The sequence below is a fragment of the Salvia splendens genome, chromosome 8 (assembly GCF_004379255.2).
Source record: "Salvia splendens isolate huo1 chromosome 8, SspV2, whole genome shotgun sequence".
NCBI lineage: Eukaryota > Viridiplantae > Streptophyta > Magnoliopsida > Lamiales > Lamiaceae > Salvia > Salvia splendens.
Window position 1 is genome coordinate 5,588,537 of NC_056039.1, and position 16,230 is coordinate 5,604,766.

Here is a 16,230-nt window from a genome sequence, read left to right on the forward strand (position 1 = left end):
ACCTAGAAAAGAAGTATAGCATAGATAATGCTGCAGGGACGGAACAAGTTGTAGCATCCAAGTTTATGGACTACAAAATGGTCGACTCTCGACCCGTCATGGAGCAAGTCCAAGAGCTCCAAATGATCATCCACTCATTAGTGGCTGAAGGGATGACCTTGCCCGACAAATTCCTAAGGTGCACGATCATTGACAAGCTCCCTCCAAGTTGGAAGGACTTCAAGAGTTATCTCAAGCACAAGCGAAAGCAGATGACCCTTGAAGACTTGATCATGAAGTTGCGCATCGAGGCCGACGTGCGCAAAAGTGATCAAAAGGCTAAGGGCTTCACCCCAAATGAGGCCAAAGCCAATCTGTTGGAGCGGGGCGGACCCTCCAACAAACGCCCTCGCCCAAACCGTCCAAATGACAAAGGGAAGGGAAAGCAGCCTTCAAAGAAGTTTGAAGGCGACTGCTACAAGTGTGGCAAACCAGACCACTTTGCTAAAGACTGCCGCAGCAAGAAGAAGAAGCCGGCAGCCCACGTCGTTGAGAAGGAGTTCAAGGACTGGGATGAGAACGACCTCATTGCAGTGGTCACTGAAGAGGTTAACCTTGTTGATAACAAGGGAGGCTGGTACATCGACACCGGCGCTACTGCTCATGTTTGCTCCGACAGGAGCAAGTTTGCCTCCTACACTGCTGTTGAAGGGAGGAAAATCAACATGGGGAATCAAGCATCGTCCGAAGTCCTCGGCGTTGGCAACGTGATTCTCATGATGACGTCTGGCCTAACTATCACCTTGAAGGATGTGCTGCATGTCCCGGACATCCGCAAGAACCTAGTGTCAGGATCAATACTAGTTAATAAGGGGTTTAAACTTGTATTTGAGTCCGATAGGTTTGTCTTGTATAAGTTTGGAAAATCCCTCGGAAAAGGTTATGTAACCGATGGGCTTTTCAAGCTTAGTGTAGCAACTCGCAGTGTTGCAAAGCCATTGGCGAATAATAATAAAGCATCTACTTCCTCTTATTTGACCGAGTCTTCAAATTTGTGGCATTGTAGATTGAGACATGTAAATTCAAAAGCCATTAAAAGATTAGTAAATTTGGATTTACTAAAGGCTAATGAATTGGATATCCAAGATAAATGTGAAATTTGTCTTGAAGCAAAAATGACTAAGTTGCCGTTTCACTCGGTTGAACGGAGCACAAAACCCCTTGAATTAATTCACACGGACGTATGTGATTTAAAGATGGTGCAAACAAGAGGTGGTAAAAAGTACTTTATCACTTTCATAGATGATTGCACAAGGTATTGCTACATTTATCTTTTAAGAAGTAAAGATGAAGCAATAGAAGCGTTCAAAAATTATAAGAACGAAGTTGAGAATCAACTTGGTTGTAAAATCAAAATGATTCGAAGCTATAGAGGAGGCGAATATGTAGCCCCGTTTGAGGAGTTATGCAACGCAAGTGGTATAATTCATCAAACAACTGCTCCATATTCACCACAATCTAATGGTGTTGCAGAACGCAAAAATCGAACTCTAAAAGAGATGATGAATGCACTGCTTCTAACTTCAGGATTACCACATAACATGTGGGGGGAAGCTGTTTTGACAGCCAACTATATCTTGAATAAGATCCCTCTCAAAGGAAAAGATGTCACTCTTTATGAGTTGTGGAAGGGAAGGAAGCCATCCTACAAATACCTCAAAGTGTGGGGGTGTTTGGCAAAGGTGATGGTTCATCCGCCCAAAGAAGTTACAATCGGACCTAAGACGGTTGATTGCATCTTCATTGGATATGCACTTAACAGTAGTGCATATCGATTTGTTGTTCACAAGTCTGAAATATCGACTATCACAGTAGGAACAACAATTGAGTCGAGGAATGCTGTATTTCTCGAAAATACATTTCCTTGCAAAGACAAGGAAAAAAGTCTCAACCAATTCTGAGACAAGAATTGAAGAAGCCACTAGTTCTAAACAAGTGGAAGAAGAAGCCACTAGTTCTAAATCAGCAGATGCGGAACCTGAATCGCGCAAGCGTGCAAGGCCCGATCCAAAAGATATAGTACTAAGACGTGGTAATAGAGTCAGAACACCAAAAACTTTTGGTCCTGACTACATTGCTTTCATGTTGGATGAAGAACCAACATCGATAAAAGTAGCCTTTGCTGGCCCAGACGGGCTGCATTGGAGAGAAGCTGTTCAAAGCGAAATTGATTCAATTTTGCTAAACCACACATGGGTGTTGGTTGATTTGCCCGAAGGTGCTAAACCTTTAGGATGCAAATGGGTTCTTAAAAGAAAGTTTAAGGCCGATGGAACAGTTGATAAGTATAAAGCCCGATTAGTAGTAAAGGGTTTTAAACAAAAGGAAGGACATGACTTCTTCGATACCTATTCACCTGTATCAAGGATTACATCTATACGAGTGCTTCTCGCTATTGCTGCATTGCACAATCTTGAGATTCATCAAATGGATGTAAAGACCGCGTTTCTAAATGGTGAACTAGAAGATGAAATCTATATGGAACAACCCGAAGGGTTTGTAGTACCTGGACAAGAGAAAAAGGTATGCAAGCTCGTAAAGTCCCTATATGGATTGAAACAAGCGCCATTGCAATGGCACTTGAAGTTTGATAATGTGATGTTATCAAATGGGTTTAAAATCAACGAGTGCGACAAATGTGTCTACATCAAGAGCACTAATAACGGTCATGTTATAGTGTGTCTCTACGTTGATGATATGTTAATCTTGGGTAGCAACACTCAAGTAATTAACGATATAAAGGCCATGTTAAAGAGAAACTTTGACATGAAAGACATGGGTCTAGCCGATGTAATTCTTGGAATGAAGATTCTAAGAACGAATGATGGAATCATCTTAACACAATCACATTATGTTGAGAAGATATTGAATAAATTCAAAGCCTATGATGGCGCGCCGGTTAAGACTCCAATTGAACTCGACGTTCACTTGAGCAAGAACAAAGGCGAGCCCGTTGCTCAAGAAGAGTATGCACGGGTCATCGGGTGCATTATGTACTTGACTAATTGCACTCGACCTGACATCGCTTGTGCCGTGAACAAGTTGAGTCGTTACACGAGCAATCCAAGCAAAGAGCATTGGAGAGCTCTTGTAAGGGTTTTGAGATATTTAAAACATACTCAAAATTATGGGCTACGCTTCTCGAGATACCCCCGGTACTTGAAGGGTACTGTGATGCCAATTGGATATCTGATAATAGAGACTCACTTTCGACAAGTGGATACAACTTTACTATTGGGGGTGGTGATGTATCGTGGAAATCCACAAAACAGACATGTATAGCCCGATCAACAATGGAATCGGAGTTCATTGCCTTGGATAAGGCTGGTGAGGAAGCCGAGTGGCTTAAGAACTTCCTTGAAGACATTCCATGTTGGTCTAAGCCAGTGCCACCAGTGCTGATCCACTGCGATAGCCAAGCAGCTATTGGAAGGGCAAACAATGGCTTCTATAACGGTAAGTCTCGACATATACGTCGACGACATAACACCGTGAGACATTTGATCACAACAGGGGTGATTACAATTGACTATGTGAAGTCAATAGATAATTTAGCGGATCCGCTAACCAAAGGGTTAAACCGTGATCAAATGAATAAGTTGCTAGATGGAATGAGTTTGAAATCCACAAACTAAAGAACTATCACAGTGGTAACCCAACCATGATGACTGGAGATCCCAAGAACTTGGTTCAAAGGGACAACTAAGCTATGAGAGTTCATGGAAAACACTCAAACTATATCTATTCCCTAAGAGCAATAGAGTGTTGGAGAACTTGCCTAGTGGTAAAGGCTAAGTCTATGACTTTTAATGGTTCTTAAAGATCTCAAAGAGATGGAATTCTCAAAGAGACCAAGTATGGCAAGGTACTTGACTAAGAATCACCTATGTAAGTGCGAAGTGTGGTCGCTTCATAAAAAATGCACTTATGAATCCAAAGTGGTGTCCAAGACCGCAATGGACACAAAACGTGAGAACGGATGAGGTTGAGGTGTTTAAGCGTTAACACCATTGTCTCGGTGCACGCCGTGGGGGATTAGTTCAAAGCATCGCGCTACTAAGCCGCCTGTGTATCCGATGGTGTCGACTATGGAGGGTTCAAAGTCAACAACTACCTATCCTTATGCTTATATACCTCTCGAGGGTTGAGCTTGTGTCTGCATGCATATGCATTCGGCTATTTCCACTCATGTGGGGGATTGTAGAAATCATGGTATTAAATATGCCCGGTCAATGGATTTTGACCAAATAATAAATGTGACGAGACATTTAATTTTGTGAAATTAAATGACATGGCGTCGATCTACATTTTACGTAGATAAATGTAGTATATTCACTTTCTCAAATCCGATTTCCGGTGAGTGAGAAATAGTGGATTAAAGTTGGGCATAATTAGCTTTTAATTAAAGCTTGGAGTTGGAGCTTAGGGAATAATTAACTAGTGTTAATTATCCCACATTGGAGGATTAACACATCTTTTAATGTGTATAAATTAAGTGACTTTATGTTACTTAATAATTATAGTGGACCAAGATGGGTGAAAGAGCCCACACGCGCGCGCCGCCGCCGCCGCCCGCCTGCCCGAGCCCGAGCCCGTGCTCGTGCTCGCGCTCGCGCTCACGGGCCTCGGGCCCGGGCCCGATCCCGATCCCGATCTCGATCTCGATCTTGGACTTGGACTTGGATCTTGGTAATTGGTCTTGGCAATTGGTCTTTGGGTGGTCTTTGGGCTTGGGGCTTGGCCCAAACTATTCTTTTTGGACCACCGCCGAGTCAGCAATCCAAGTGGCTTGACACGTCGTCAAGCGAGGCACAGTCACGGCTGCCACGTGAGAAATCCACACGCTCCACATGCGAAAGGCACACGCTCGTAACCGACGTCGGTTACGAATCTGCCATGATGAGCCTTCATGGCTCGGTTGACCCTGCATGGTGGCTTGGCCTATAAATAGGCTAGCCATACCACTGCATTAGGACACACATACAAGCATTCTCTGCATAAGCTCTCTCCCTCTCTCTGCATTGTCCTTCTGTCGAAGCTCTGCTCTCTCCTCCATCCCGTTCGCCGGAGCTCTACTGATTGCGGTGCTGCATCAATAGAGACGTAGCCGTTTTACCTTTGGGGACGACACGCCAAACCGAAGAGCACTACCGGGGCGTATCTCGTCTTGCGGGAAGAGGCCTCCTCGACTCGGCTAATCATACTGGTTTAGTAGTTTCGATTCTACGTTGTAATTTTTAAGTTCAGTTCCTCCTTTTCTTTTCTTTTGGGTTGTATTACGCCCGGTTTTGTTATCTCTTGTAATCCAGAAACCAACAATTTTAATAATTATTAAGAATATTTTAGTAAAAACTAGTAGTATAATAGAATGTGTATGTATAATTTACAATAACTATAATCCAGTATTAGTTTATACTGACCTCGAGTCTTAGGTGCGGACCAAATTTCCTAGCATACTTACTGACTACTGAGAGTGCTATGAGCAGGGGCGGACACACTAAGGCAAAGGGTGGGGCTTAAGCCCTTACCCAAATGTTATTTTTCGTTTTTTTCCACTGGTACAATTTTTGAAATTTCCAGAAGCCATCTATAGCCCTTACTAAAATAACCCACTAAAGACTAAATCGTCGAGTATAAATAAAAGAAAAAGGCTGAGTTTGAGTATCTGAAAATGCTTAAAGAAACAATAATGGCAATTGTATGTTGGAAACTTGAAACTAAGAAGAAGAGTATTGAATATTAGTAATATAATATTACTAGTCCTATTTACTATACATAGTAGGCTACTGGCACTCTTTAAGGCTATATAAGTGTAGAATATAGACTATAAGTGTTTAGGGTTTTCAAATTTTTTATAGAGATGAGTATCTTTTTGAAAACTAACCCTTTTTTTATTACTATAAATTAAAGATAATTACATGACTACTTTAAATTAAACTCATTCTTCTTCAAGTTAAAAACCTCCAAATTAGAAGCATGCTGATTATTTGTTTCATTCTTTAGGTTAGATATATGTTATACTAGTTTAATGTACTATAAAATATTTATGTACATCTATAATTTTGCTGATTGTATTTTCCGTTCGTAAAATACATTCCTACTTTTTAAAAATAGTAAAGTGACAAAAAAATAAAGAAAAAATGTAGTTGAAGTACGATTAGAGAAAAATGACACTCAAGTAGAGAAAATTATATATATTGACTATATAAAATATGTGTGCAACGAAGCCCTTACAAGAAAAATTTTCTGCGTCCGCCCCTAGCTATGAGAATGTATAATTCATATCTTATACTCCACTATTTTTTTCTAAAAGAATATGATAAACTTTTCTCGGAATTTTTTCCCAATTTTACTAGTGAATCTAGTGATTGTTTATTTCTTGAATGGTATATATATACCTGTTACACTCTAATAATGCACTTTCAACATAATTTTTTGTGTGGCGCATAATTTTACTAGCAATAAAAGTAGAGCATACTTTGAAATAAAATATCTGTATAAAAATGGATAGAAAGACTATTGCAATGTGCAAGTCATATCACGTATATGTCCCATTTCCAGCAAATGTGATGTGATTAATTGTATACGTGAACGAAATCGATGATACGACATCACTTGTCTGCTCGCTCCACTGCCTGTTGCTATTACAAAAGGCGATGTCGCGAAAACATTATTTCGACTCATAAATATAGGATTTTAATTCTACAATCATCAACTGGTTACATGAAAAATTACAAATTACTGAAGAATTTACATATGAATGCAGGTATTTTGTATATATAAAATTCTAAAATATGGCGCTACTTAGGTGACAATATTAATGTAAATAAAACACACATTTGGAGATGGAGAGCGCGTGTGACAACGCCTAATTCCTAAACAATTTAGGAACTTTGACCTAATTCTTGTAATAAATTCTACAATAACATCATTTTTTTGATTCGTAGTAAAGTATTCATGCTTATTGTCAATTTAATATGAAGGTTATATATAGCCTAGCGATAAGCATATGGTCGATCTTAAGGGAGATATTAATTATTTCTTCTTGTTTCTTCAATTGCTTGCAAAGATGTTAATTTAGGGAATACAACAATGTAGCTATCGAGCTTAACTAGATCTCGCAAAATTATAAGTTCATGTTTATAAATTATAATTCGATCGAGGTCTTCCTATGTAGGAAAATGTCGTGAGCTGTTTTTGACGATCCGACCATGTGTAGGATTGGACCTTTGTCCTTTTATTCGAACCCGATGTGCACCCGAATTCTTACCTCGTATACTCTAGAGTCGAGATCATGGATATCTCCCGGTTCAGGCAATAAAGTAAGTATATGTACATCTTTATACGATCTCTTGGATGGCAAGTGTAATCTCCCAATTTTATGATGAAATAAGTAGAAAAGTGTGGCAAGAAGAAATAGCCGACAAGAAAGGGAGATGGCTTGTGCACAAGAACGTGGAATTCCTAATAAAATCAGGGTGTGTCCAAAAGGACTCTGCAAAAGAGGAATAATAATGCAAGATTTCCATAAAGTTGAAGACTATCATACCATCTCTATAAAGACTATAGTCAGTTCTCAGACAAACGCAAAATGATGTATGGAATCTATTGCACGAACAACTATAGAGACATTGTTTCAGCTTTCAATTATTCATATATATACCCAACCAATCTTTATTGTAATAATTTATTAATTATGGAGCTAGTATGAACTAATTAAGTTACTTACCCGTTTAAAATTAATTAATCAGAATGAATCGTAAATTAATTAGATGATAGTTAGATGGTTTGTAACATGAAATTAGTTAGAACATATCAACGTCATTTTAATTGCAAAAAGAAAAATAAATGAATTAATGAATATAGTATGATTCCGTTGGCTGTCGCTATTGATTTTATTCACTTTTTCTTTTTCTTTTTCCTTCTTTCTCGATTATGGATGGGCACATTACTTTACGTCTATTTCATTGAAAAGTATGTATGGATGTTTTAATTCCAATTCTCATTGTAATTTCTTTTAATTCATATTTTTTTAATAGGGATCAAAATAATTACCATCTTTTGAATTTCGAAAGATCTACATAAGCAACGACTTGGAATGTGGAGCTCGGAAAAGTTCGAATGTAAGATGATTAATTTTTTGTAGTCAAATGCAGCTAGAAGATGTATTTAAGTTTAATTTGAGTTGCGTAACTTTAAGTTTAATTTGACCATGAAACAATCACTTTTAATTACGGACTATTAAGTTATACTCCCTCCGTCCCATGCTACTCGCACTTTTCATTTTAGGCCGTAAATTTGGGATTGATTTTTTTGTGTGATTAAAAAAGAATTTTAGGTGTAATGAGACATCACTTAATAAAAGAGCTCTTAACTTAAACTAACATATTAATTAAATGCATTAATTCTAACTTAAATTATAAATAGTGTAAGGACTTTGTGACGAGCCGAAAAGCAAACGTGCGAGTAGCACGGGACGGAGGGAGTATAATAAAAGAGTAAATTTATATACCAACGTCTACAGATGTCAATGTAACCCGAACCCGCGGGCCGGCCCGAATAACCCGATAAAAATACAGGGTTAGGGTTGTTATTTTGCTGCCCGAATTTAAAATCGGGCCATTCGGGCTGACCCGTTCGGGTTGTCGGGTTAGGGGGCTGACCCGTTCGGGTTACGGGTCGGCCCGTCAGGTTGAAGACTTCTGCACAACGAGCAGTTTTTGTAACTGTCAGAACTTTCTCTACAAAGCTCCGATTGAGGCGTGCAATATATCCACACGAAGCTCTTTCGAAGACGAAGAGAATGATATGTATTAGAGGTTTATCAGACTTCAAAATCGCGAGAAACATTGACTCAAACAAGTCTGCTGCACATCCACATATTTTGTGTACATTTTCTAATCCATTTTCTATCATTTCTCAACAAACATGTAAACATACCAAAATATAGAAATATAATCAAAATCATCCAAGACAACCCTCTAAAACCATGCAAAATCCAAATACGTCAACCGGCTATATAAGATCACGAAAAAAATCACTATGTGGTTCATGGATTCATAAATACTCGTATATAAAAGCTTTCTTTTAGTATATTTCCAATATAATAGTGCAAAGTGTTTTGACGCCGCTTCGTCATTGAATTATGCGTACTTTGATGATTCTTAAAACAAAGATAAATTATTATTTGACTTATTTACAGCTGGAATAAATTAAATTTGACCAATCATAATTCAAGAAAATTTAGAGTTACTCCAATTAGCTAGCATCTTGATAATTCACTCTTTAACAATTCAAAATATTTTTGTTACATCTACGATGCACCTCTCACGTTATGAAAATTTTATTTAATTGATTTATGTTTGAATTTTGAAACAAAGTGTTAATTTATGTTTTAAATACATAAACATACTATTGATAGATATTTTGTAAATAATTATGTAATGAATAAGTTATTTAAATTTAAATAACTTAATCTTTTTTAAAAATATTAAAGAAAATTAAAAATACGTATTTCACTGTAGAATGATTAATTTAAAATATGTATATAATTAAAGAAAATTTAAAATACATGTTATTTTTTTGAAAATATTAAAAGAATTAAAAATATGTATTGGCCCTAATAACCCGATGGGTTAGCCCGAAACCCGAAGGGTTAGGGTCGAACTTTTATAACCCGAAAAAATCATAACCCGAATAGCCCGTACCCGAATGGCCCGAACCCGAACGGGTTGGCCTGATTGACATCCCTACCAACGTCTATAGTAAATAACAAAAAGACTGAATAGAATTATCATTTTCAAACCACAAGACCATTGTACATTATAAATTTTCTTTAACAGATTGGGCCGGTAAAAGTATATTGGGCCTATAAATCGTTACCGCCCATTTTAAATAAAGACAAATTTATTGTCAAAGTAAGCACCAAGTCCAACACAGATTTTTTGCCCTGAGTCAAAGCCTTGTCATTTAAGTGTTTGATTTAAATTTGCGGCGTTGTGAGTCAAAACCATTGTTCTTAACTCTTTTAAGAATCCTAACTTATTGTAAAATAATGATCATGTATAATTGTCCTTTTCGTTATAAAAACCGGATTATTCTGGTCAATAGCAAAACAAGAATGTTTGATTGGGATGTTATCAATTTACGATGTCACGGCTGAAAACCATTTATTTATTTAAAAATATAAGAGCAGTGGACAAGAATGTTTTTCAAACTTAAGATTAGTATATATATCTCACCTCTAATTAGAAGATTCACTCTGAAATATAGCTAGATTGAACATTTTAATAATAATTTGCAAACTCATAAATTTAATTTCAAGTATTTTACCGGTTTAAGATATTGATTGAACATAAGATTATATTTTACACTGAATTAATTTAAAAGTCATAGGTATAGAACTATATTGTAAAATGTATATATGAAATTTAATTGTTTCTTGAAAGAATTGAGAAATGATTACATTGATATACGTACTACTTTTCGTAATTAGACAAATACAGTCTTATTGAGATGACAAACCTTTATATCCTATAACCTAAGGATATATACACGTGTATAGTAAGACATCCTAGGAAACTAGAACGTCGAAGGCGTCCCTACTTATATTGACTCTTCAAAGTTATAACACTGGCCACACATAACATTACCATATGAGTAGTTATTAAGTGCTCGACTAATTAGAGGTTAATATTCACTCTTTTGATAGTATATATAATAACACGCCCACACACACGCAGTGGCGGATCCAGAATCCGAAAATGGAGAGGGCAGAATATATAATATTAACTTGATTTAGTGCAGACATGACTATTTTTTTCATTGTTCGGGGCAACGCCGAAGGCAAACGGAGGGGGCGGACATGTTAATTTTACGTCCCAATTATTGGAAAGGGAACTTTGAAGAGTTTCAAGAATATTAGAAGAAGAAGTATAGAGTTTCAAGGAGAGAATATTTATTAGATGGGGTCTCAAAATGTATAGTTCCTAAGCACATTTAATTTACCCATCTCTATAGCCATATAAATAGAGGTAAAGAATGTATCTACAAAACGGCAGAAATAATACAATCAATCTTTTCTCAATTCTCAACACTAATAAGGGGAAAATAGTCGCCCGGAGGGGGCGACCGCCCCCTCTTGCCCCTAGATCTGCCACTGCACACACACGTGTATACTAGTAGTATACTTACTAAAGAGTTAGTATGAATTATCTATTGTTAGTTAATTGAGTTTAGACGTTAGAGCATCCACAGTGGGGCGGAGGATAGCCTGCCCGATGCATCCTCCGCCCTATCGTCCGCCACTGTAGGTGGGCGGACGATGCGCCCTCCTTCCTCCGTGCCCTATGCATCGTCCGCGGACGATCATGTAATTTTTGCTTCCTCCGGACTATCCTCCGCCCCATTGCGGGGGTCCGGGCGATGCAACACAATTTCCTTTTTTTGTTTTTTTTTATATTTTCTTATATATATATCACCAATTCTTTTACTTCATTTCACTTCTTTCACTCCACTCTCTTCCCCATCTCAATTTCTCTCTCAATTCAATAATGAATCCGACGATTTTCCATATTTGCAAACATAAAATATAAAAAATAAAAAACAAACTCTGACAATAGGACTTGGCTTTAATTTGTGGTGTTTTTATATTTATTTTTTCTAATTGATATATTTGCAAACATAAAAAATAAAAAACAAATACTACAAAACAGGAGTTAAAACTATAGGACTATAGGGCGTCCCACTGCAGGTGGATGGGGTGGAGGATAAAATGCTGATGTGGCGGAGGATAGATCGCCCCATTGTGGATGCTCTTACATTTTAAGTTTTAATGTGATTTCCCGTGGTGGGTATAGGTGCTTAAGTCTCTACCATCTTCATACATTAATTCTTCTTCTTTTATCTAAATTGCTATGTGAAAATTATATTAGAAATCTAAATCACCTAAAAATTTGTGCAGTAAAATTTTACTCCTTTCGTCCCCAATTAGGAGTCAGACCGGACACAAGTTTTAAGGAAGTGTTTGAATGTGTGGTGTAATAAATGGAGTTAGACAGTGGAATGTGGTACCTCTTTGACTTTTAGGGTATTTTTTATGTCCAAATATAGTAAGTAGGAAGAGTGACTCTTAATCGGGGACGGACCGAAATGGAAAAGAGTGACTCTTAATCGGGGACGGAGGGAGTATATCACAACTATGATTTTTGCACTGCATAAACGTTCATACCTTTCTCATCCATTCCAAATTATTTATTTGAATACTTGATTAATCGCAATCTAACAAGAGAAGTGTCACCTTCTTTGTCATATCAATCTATAATCTCATTAAGAGAAACTAAATCGTTAATGGTGGTTGGTAATTGCATAATTGGTATAGGGTAATGGAATGGAAATTGAATCCCCAGTCACAAATTTATTCTCAGTTACTTTTATACCATTTTTGTCCTATTAAAAATGATTTTTTTAGATTGTCCACTTAAAAATAAAATGTTTCATAAAAAAACAACGTCTTCCTTATTTATTCATTCTCTCTTATTTTATTATCTTTTCATTAACTTACAAAATAATTGAGTAAGTACTACATTAAAATCTCATACTGAAAAATAAATATTTCATATATAATGTGATAGATGGAGTATATAATAGTTTGTAGTATGATTTTTTATTAGGAATTAGTATAATTCCAGAATATATGACCATTTTTTATAAGGATAAAAGGATGTTAGTTGTTAACAGTCCATATTATTGCGGTTCCGCCCAAAATTTGCGAGCCACAGACCTCGAAATGTTTCCACAAACACGCGACTCTATATGGTCAACGCCGTATCACAACAAAATGGAGACTTCCATCATACTAAGATTTATTACTATAAATACACCACAAGAAATTGAAAACAATACTACAAAAGCTCCATAGACACACATCTAATCATCTTTAATTTATGGATTCAAAAACTCCAACTCCATCAAGCGAGCCGCCTTGTAAGATGAAAGGAGAGAAGAAAAGAGGCGCGAAGCAAAGCCCCTGGAGGCCGGCTTCGTTGGAGGTGGAGTTTGTGGATGAGGAGGCGTTGTATAACATGCCGCTGCTGGTGGATAGCATGGCACAAGGGATGCTTCTCACTCCCCCAGCTCTCAACAATTGGACTCATGACAATCCTCATATCGACTTCGACTTCACTCTCTGGACAGACTACTTCTACTTCTCTTCTCTACTTCAAATTAAACTAATGTGTAAATTCAGTTCCCACATATGCACATGATGACATTATGTTTGTTGCTGAGGAGACACTTCAATTAAGTAAATGAAAATCTATCTTATACTCTTATTTAATTCCAAGTGGTAGTCTTTTATTAGCAATGCCAATTTCAATGATATATAGTATCGGAATTCTATTTGTTGAGGCTTTTGCGTGAAATTCAGACATTTCTAAGGGTAGGTTAGTGCACTTGAAAAAACACTTACACTATTCACGTGCTTGTTGCACTAAATAATCTACGATATAATCTAGTATTGAATTGTGAGATTAATTTAGTCATATGAGGTTAGCTATGACTAATTATCCCATGATTATTCATCTAGGATAATTTTAGTGAACAACCCAAAATGTGTGTCCAGGGCGGAGCCACGGTGGGGCTAGGGGGATTATATATATTATATGTATGCAACGATTCATATATCAAATTCTAGTGGTTTTGGTCTGAACTTAAGCCTTGTGTTTGTGAGGTATTGAGTTCGGTCCCTTCCTGGGGCATTCTATTATTTAGGATCTGTTCCCTTCAATTTTGGATTCATCTTTTTAGTATATTTGATTCTAAAGCCATGCTTGTAGTTCATTTGCTTTTTTTTATTCTCAAATTAATGCATATTTTTGTTGATTTTCTCATATTTATATATATTTCATGGAGTTTCTCACATTAGAAACTTTTATTAATTTTTTACTAGTAAATTTGTATAAATCATTTTAAATTGCAATAGTAAAAAATGAATTTTATTAGTAAAATCGGTGATATGCTCCAAAATATAATTTTTTCATCATCCATTTCTCACACATATCTTTTTATATTGCTCAAGTCCGAGCTGTTTCCGTGTCGTTAGCGCTGAACACATTCAACAGATTTTAGTAGTAGATTGGGCACCCACTGTAAAATTTTTGGCTCCGCCACTGTGTGTGTCGGTGTCATGTGCTTAAAGGCACCGGGTTGCAAATACCATACCTATAAGCACTTGAATTTAAACTCATAAAGTATTAAATATATCTTCTAGGGTTAATAATTGTCGTACTTAGCAATTATAATATTTATTTATTTATTCTTAATCGTTTTATGGTGGATTTAGTATATAGGACTGACAATATAACGATTTTAAATTTTTAAATTTGTTTTTACGAGTTTAAGTAATTCTGATCTTTTTAAGAGGATAAAAATCAAGTAAATTAATCCCCAAATTGTAGAAATAATTGTTGGCTTTAAAGATACCTCTAGTACTATTCAACTCATCTTAGCAAATGAAGTTCATTAGTTTATACAAATTTTATCTAATTAGGCTAATTCTTATTCTTATAAATAAAAATCACAGTTTTGGCGATTTTCGATGTGTAATGAAATGAAAAGTTGCATTATTTGGTGCCAAATTAATGGTTGGGAAAAAAAGATGTGTTTAACGTTCTGGGATTTCATTTGTATGGTCGGGAGAGAAAACGGAACTGATTGAAGGTTGCTGAGCCCACACAATACGTCGCAATCTTTAAATTAATTTAAATTTAAATAATATTTATTGCAAAAATGTCATTGTTTTTCGAATCACATCAGATGTTGAAAAGTTGCCGCTAATGGAAGCTCGTTTTGTTGGTGACGAATTCGAAACTAACTTGTCTCATTATTTTTTCTAGAAACATGATAGATGGATACCAAACTGTTGAATATTGGACTCCATTCTGGTAACTGGGCCAAAGTTGTGACAAGCCCGTTGGGAATTAAATCAGGCCCAAATTTGATTTAGGCTCGTCTCATTTAATTCACTTACCAGATAGCTCCGATGGCCGCCACGTGTGCACCTCCACACGGATCCTGAGTCCCAGTCGTTGGATGGAGGGTTGTGTGTTATTTGCTGAGTGATATATCACCGTCTCCTCACTTCCTCTCCTCAGTTAGTCTGTTACTCTCTCTCTCTCTCTTGTGATTTACTCTACCTTCTATCTACACTGCCGTTCATCTTCTCTGAACTCTTTCTTCCTCTGGTGATCCTCGGTTTTAGCGTAGATCATCGGTTCTGATCTGGAGTTTGGTCACTGCTTCAGTTTCATTCTCAGATCTGGTTCGAGGTCTGACGACAGGGTTAGATCTGGCTTTGATCAGAGGTGTTCTTGTGAGATCTTGTGTTGTGAGGCGGAGATCCAAGTGGTTCGTGGTGATCCGTGTGTGAGAAGGTTGTGGTGTGCGGTATTCGGTGAGGTCTAGGGTTTCTGATCTCAGACAGGGTAGTCCGCTCAACGGTTTCCTCTCTGTGATTTCCGGTTGAGATTTGGGGAGGTCCAAGGCCTAGTGCAGTCACTGCTATGACCTGAGTCATATTCTCTAATCTCTACATTCTGAATACTGTCTGTATATGTGTTAGATTCTACAGAGTCCTTTCTTGTTATACTGACGTTGTTCTTAGTGTGCAGGTGTTAAACCGGTGTAAGCGTTGAGACCAGATCCTGACGAGGAGCTGATCTTAGCTAGGTTTCCGGTTGTAACCAGTACTTAATTAGATTATACGTAGATCCTATTGTAATAAATCTTTTGTATTTCAGCTTGTAACTCCGAGGTTAGCCATCTCAGTAGCAGTGTAACCGAAAAGAGGTCCCGGTAATTAGTGAATCTCGAATGATCTGATCCCTACACAAACGTTTTCAAGCACTCTTTGAATTTCAAAATGGTAGCTCATGCCATCAAAATGAAGGGTAATAAAATAAGGGGTGTTCTTCGATTTTTAATATAGACCAATTTCACAAAGACACTCGGATTTATATTAATTATCAATATAGCATTAATTACAACAATCTATAGTTGAACAACAAAAGATACATCACACACTAAAATCACTTTATTTTGAACACACAAAAGATGAAGAAAACCAGAAAACAACATATAAAATGCAATAGCACTAGGCACATTATTGATTATTATTAGTAGGAGTACTATTTT